The sequence below is a fragment of the Arachis duranensis genome, chromosome 9, assembly GCF_000817695.3.
Source record: "Arachis duranensis cultivar V14167 chromosome 9, aradu.V14167.gnm2.J7QH, whole genome shotgun sequence".
Lineage (NCBI taxonomy): Eukaryota > Viridiplantae > Streptophyta > Magnoliopsida > Fabales > Fabaceae > Arachis > Arachis duranensis.
This window is the reverse complement of record NC_029780.3, coordinates 27,187,144-27,193,786: the sequence shown is the minus strand read 5'-3', so window position 1 is coordinate 27,193,786 and position 6,643 is coordinate 27,187,144.

Genomic DNA, 6,643 nt, shown 5'->3' with positions numbered 1-6,643 from the left:
TTCCTTTTCATTTCACAACACTTATGCATTGATCTTTATTGGACCTTGCTTTGGGGCATTTTGTCCCCTTTTTATTACTTTCTTTTTCTTCTTTTTTCTTTCTTTTTCTATTTTTTTCTTTTTTCTTTTTCATATTATTTTTCTTTTTTTTTCTTATTTTTTTATTTTTTTCTTTCTATATACAAGAGCATCAATGCATAAGGTCTATACATTTGATCAATACATGAGCATGTACCCAATTCCCAATATTTTTCAATAATAATACAAAACTACCCTTTTATTCACCCAATGTCCCAAGGTTCCCACACTTGAATGATACTCACACACACTAGCCTAAGCTAATCAAAGGTCCAAATTAAGGACTTTTATTGTTGTTTGCTTTAAGGCTTGTAATGTGCTAAATTAAGAACAAAGTGGGTTAATCGTAGGCTCAAATTGGCTAACAAATGACTATAAAAGGTAAGGCTATTTTGGGTAAGTGAGTTAAATAAAATGATGGCCTCAATCATATAAATGCATGAATACATAAAATAATGGAAATAAAGAATCAAACAAATCAAAGATTACAATCATAGGGGGAGAATAATGCACACAAGAAGGAAAATAAGTGGTTATAAGATGTAACCACACCATTAGGCTCAAAACTCACTTGCTTGTGTTCTTAGCTCAAAAATATGATCCACAATATATATATTTCAAGCAAGTTCTATGAAAAGTTTTCACTCAAATCAATTAAGGTGCCCTATAGATAGAAATCTTGAAAATTTTCATTATTTTGACTAAGCTTATTGTGTATATATATGCAAAAATTAAGAAATGCAAGTAAAAAATATGCACAAATTCTATCTAACATGCAACCTATCATGCAAATGCAATAACTAACTAACATTGGTGTTGAAAAAGAAAATTGTTACCCATGGAGATCGGTCGAACGACCTCCCCACACTTGAAGATTGCACCGTCCTCGGTGCATGCAAAGAAGAGCAAGGTAGACGGTTTACTACAATTGATGAGCTCCTTCAAAAGGTTGTGCGGATGACTTGTTTGTTGCCCCGTTTAGAAATTTTTCCTTTCTCCCTTCCTGGTGGCCAACCTAAAAGGGAAGAAAAGGAAAGAAAATTAAGCCTATAACAAAGATATCAGGGCAATTAGAGCATAGGCGGGGGCTAATGCCAATAAAGGTATGGTTCTCTACTACGTGGTAGCTACACATGTAAGTGAAAAAACAACATAAGCTAATGGCATATTATTAAGCTCGATGCAAGAGTAAAGTTAAAGCATGAAGAGTGTATTGAGCATCAAGTTCAAATGAGAAGAAGTAGGTCATGAAAGACAATATGAGGTCATATCAATGCATAAAGACACAAGAGTCATACAAGATGAAGCATTGATTTAAAAGTTTCATCACCCAACAATATCAAACACGTCAAGAAGCACCAAAATAATGTATGAAAGTCTCAACAATTGAGTAGGAAAGTTCAACACCATTATTAAAATGACTTAAAAAAAATGAAAACATGCTACAAAAACTAAATGAAAATGGGAAGAGTAGAAGTATGCGAGTGTGATAAGCAAAAGAAAATGGAAGGGAAAAAAAAAACTCTTTTTTTTTACTCTTTTTTTTTTACCGACGCGTGCGCGTCATGCGCGTTTACGCGTCGATGGGTATATTGGTCGAAGGACGCGTACGCGCCAGGTGCGCGCACGCGTGCATCGAGTTAGGCCGGAGGCATAATGTCAGCCCAAGTCTGGCACAACTCTCGGGTAAAAGTACCGGGGGTGCAGATTGTGCAATCGACGCGCGCGCGCACAGTGTGCGTGCGCGTGCATGCCAATTTAAGATCATGTGCGCGTACGCGCCAGGTGCGCTCACGCGTGCATAGACTTGTGCCTTAGGCCCAATGTTCGCACAGTGCAGGCCTAACTCTCGGGTTTTTGGCTGGAGTCAAATTTTTTTTGCATCCACGCGTACGCGCGAAAATGCTCAGGTGCGCGTACGCGCCATGTGCGCGAACGCGTGGATGGTGTTCTGTTTTTCAAAAATTTTTGCTATGTTTTTGCACCAATCCTAGCCTTTCAATCCTCCAAACAGCTACCAAAACACCCTAGAACCTTATTCAACATACTATACTACTAACTAAACTTGATAAAACAATAAAAACAAGAAAATAAAATGTGGCCCAAGATTTCTTATGGATTGAGCCAAGTATTGATGGAGTTCTTCACAAGCTTGGGGCTCCCATTGTCGATCCTCTTCTTGTAATCCAGAATTTCACACTTTATTTTCATACCCATCTTGAAGTTGGTCATCATTATTAGTCCATCTGGGTGGTGAACAAGGTGAATTCTCTATAAAGTGCCCAACAATCCTTCTAGACCCATCTATTTGAGCACCACTCCATCCTTTATATCTCATGTTTGATGCATCAACCATAATGAGCCTTGATTTGCAACGCCAACCACAAAACCTTTTCCGCTTACGCTTCATCCCACAGAGCATCCTAAGTTGACCATCCGTTTCAAGCAAACCATATTCAAGTGGGATAATAAAGCTAAGAGAAATGAACTTCACCCACTCAAATGAAGGTGTAGATGGCAACCTAGGCAAAGATGCTTCCAAAGGTCTTGACAAAGCATAACCAACCCTCGTTCTTCCATTTCTAGGGACTTCCACCTCTTCACAAGATCTCTTAATCTCAATCCTTTGTTTAACAATTTTATCTAAACCGTTTCCCTTACTCAAATCATAATAGGGAGGATGAGAAAAATTTACCTCCTTAACGCTTTCAAATCCAACCGGAGAAGGTTCTTCATGCTCAAAGGATTCTTCACCACTAAGACTTGATGCTTGATCTTCATCACCAAGGGAACTCAATTCTTTCTCTATCCCATCCAAGTCTTCATATGGAATATGCCTTGGAAGGTGTGCACTTTCCTCCCTAGCATCAATTTCAATCATCTTGGAGGGGTTCTCTTCAACTCTATGTTCCCATGGAGGCTCCGCATCTCCTAAGTCTTCTACCGCTTCTTCCTTGTCTTCAACAATTAAAGCTTCCTCCAATTGTTCCAATACAAAGCAACTTCCTTCATTTCCCATCGGAATTTCCAATCTCTCCTTCATGCTATGTTCTTCATTTAATTCTCCACATGTAGCCATGGGAGTTTCTTGAGTGTTCAAGCATTGGGATGCTAATTGATTTGTTACCGCATCCAAGGCGGCCATGAAATTTTGCACATCCCTTTTCATCTCTTCTTGCCCTTGAACAAGAACACCAAGGGTCTCATCCATTAGAGGTTGGGGTGGGTGGAAGGGTTCATCATTTTGGGGAAAGGGTTTATAATAGGAAGGTGGTTCTTCTTGGTAGAGTTGTGGTGGTTCAATGTTTTCCATTCTTTCCACTTGTTGCACAACACATTCCATGGTGGCTTGAAATTGATCTAATGCTTCCTTGAGACGATCCCTTAACTCTTGTTCCTCTTGGATAATATGATTAGGATCATGTGGCTCTTGGTTCAATGGATATGAGTATTCTTCCATGGGAGGTTGTGGTGGAAAGTAGAATTCATCTTGTGGTTGAAAATTTTCATATATTGGAGGTTGTTCATCTTGGTAATAATGTGGGGGAGGTAGCTCTTGAAAATGTTGATGTTGTGGTGGTTGCTCTATGTGTGGTTCATATTGCTCATATGGTTCAAAAGTTGGTTGGTGTGATGGATATGGATTAGGGTCATATCGAAGGTGGTTGGTAAGAAGGGACTTGTGAGTATGGTTGAGAGTTATGTTGAGGGTATGGATCATAGGCATATGGTGGTGGTTCTTGAAAGTCACAAGGAGATTCACCATAGCCATTTGATTGGTATGCATCATAGAATGGCTCTTCTTCATAATGCATTGGTGGAGGTTGTTGCCATGAGGATTCATCATATGCATATGGCTCCTCCCATCTTTGATTATCCCATCCTTAATGCATATCTTCATTGTAGTTCTCATCACCTACAACATACTTCATTATAGTCCTCATTTCCTACAACATGTTTATAACCAAACTCATAGCCAAGGTGAGAATTCATGATAGCAAGAGCAAATAAGAAACAAAAACTAATAAGAAATAATGAAACAAAATACGAAGACTAGAAAAAAACTAACAAGCAATCCAAAATATCAAGCTATTCACAATATTCACATATATACAATAACCAATAACATAACACCGTTGCAATTCCCCGGCAACGGCGCCATTTTGACGATTGGATTTTTGACGGTTTAGAATTTCACTAATGAAATCTCGTTGCAAGTATAGTCTCTAAACCAACAATAATCCTTTCATACAAAAAGTTGTTTGTCACTAGTACAAACCCCTAAAATTTATAAACTGAAGTATTCAAACCTCGGGTCGTTCTCCCTAGGAATTACAATAAAGTGTCTTGTTATTGGTTGTGAGTTATTTTGGGGTTTTGATATGAAACATGAAAGATAAATGGCAACAAGTAAACTAATGGCTAAAAAGATCTTGGCAAGGGTTGGTGGTCAAGGATCTCTATCCTAATCACTAACCACAATATGAGAATTGGCAAGGATTAATCTCATTAAATCATCCTCTAACTAGTAGTAAAGGAAAGTCAAATGAGCTATATCAATCCTAGTCCATAAGTCCTAACTCTCCACTAATTCAATTAGTGAGAACTAGAGTCAATGGCTCCCAATCATCAATCACTTGGACATTAGTAACTCAAGAGGTCCTAAGTTACCTTTCCAAGCCAAGAGTATAAAATTCTACTCTAAAATCCAACCAAGCATTTCCTCAAACACTTGGAAGGCATAAAAGGAAAACATAGTAAATCAACAACAAGAACAAAATCTAACAACAATTATTGAAAGAAATTAACACACAAATCAAAAGGAACAAAATTATTATGATTTACCTTGAATTGAATTAAAAGAGAAAGGGTAGAACTACACCAAAACACAAGAACAACATAAAGGAAATTACAACAAAAGAATAGAGGAAGATGAATGTAACAACAAGGAATTGAAGTAGAAGAAAGCAAAGATTAAAACCTAGATCTAAGAACTAATCCTAATTCTAATCCTAATTCTAGAGAGAAGAGAGAGCTTCTCTCTCTAGAAACTACTTCTAACTAATCCTAATGAGTGTGTAATGATTGGAATCCCCTTTGCTCTTCAATCCTTGGCTTTAAATAGCATCTTTGGCGCCAAAGTTGGTTGCAATTGGGCCCCACAACCCTTCAGAATTCGTTGACCACGTTTTCATTAAAAAATCATAAAACGGCACCGACGCGTACGCGCACAGCACGCGTACGCGTCCATGGGGTGATTCGCAGGTGCGCGCGAGCGCCAGGTGCGCGCGCGCGTCCATGGGCAAGTTCAACTTCTTTGACTTTTCATGATTTCTCCACTTTGCATGCTTTCCTCTTCACTCCTTTGATCCATTCCTAGCCTTTTCAATCTGAAATCACTAACAGGCATATCAAGGCATCTAGTGGAATCAAAGGTGAATTGAATTTAGCTAATTTAAGGTCTAGAAAGCATGTTTTCACATCTAAGCACAAATTAGGAGACAATCACAAAACTATGCTATTTCATTAAATAAATGTGGGTAAAAGGTCATAAAATCCCCTAAAATCAATACAAGATAAACCGTAGAAATGGGGTTTGTCAATGGTGCTGCACCCAATGCCCAGCCATTTTCCAGAGAGTTATGCCAGAACTGTGCCAGTGTTGTGCTTGGGGCACGAGAACACCCACGCGTACGCGCGGTTGACGCGTACGCGTCGATGGGCAAATTTTTAATCCATGCGTTAGCGTGCATGACGCTTGCGCGTCGATGAAGTTTTAAGGCCATCCACGCGTGCGCGTGGAGTGCGCGTACGCGTGGACCTGTTTTCATCCCAAAGTTGATTTTTGAGTTTTAAAAGCCAAATTTCATACTTCTAAGCCTCCGATCTCACCATTTATGTCTTAAACCATTGTGACATGCCTAGCTATTAAAAAGGGGCTAGTGAATGAGGTAACTTGCGAGTGAAGCAAGGGAAAATGAATAATCAATGAGGATCATTGATGATTATGTGAGATGTGGAGGATGGTGGTGGAAGTGCTTGTTATGCCATTGGCCGAAGGGCCGTAATTGTTTATGAATTGGCTGGTTATGGATTTAACCGTGAGCCGGAATGGCTATGTATGATATGAATATTGGCTGGTTCTGGACTGAACCGTGAGCCGGAATGGCTGATATGGATGTTGATCCATGGATGAGAATTCATGCATGTTTATGTTGAATTATTGATAATTGTGATTTGCACTTCCACTATCGGAGATACGAGTTTCCCTGGGTAGTAACAGTGGCTAGCCACCACGTGCTCCTGGTTGAGACTTGATACTCTTTTGACCCTATGTCATAAGTGTGGCCGGGCACTGTGAAAGACCCGGATGAGCTCGCCCCCGTAAATATTCACCAGTGAAGGTGATGGATATAGATCATGATTATGATCAAGTTTATGACGAGTATAACTCGAGTTGGGGATGCGTGACAGAGGGACAGTACAATGGTTAGCTACCAGGACTTGTCGGGTTGGCTCTATAACCGACAGATGATATCATCAGCCACTAGGGACAGGCATTCAT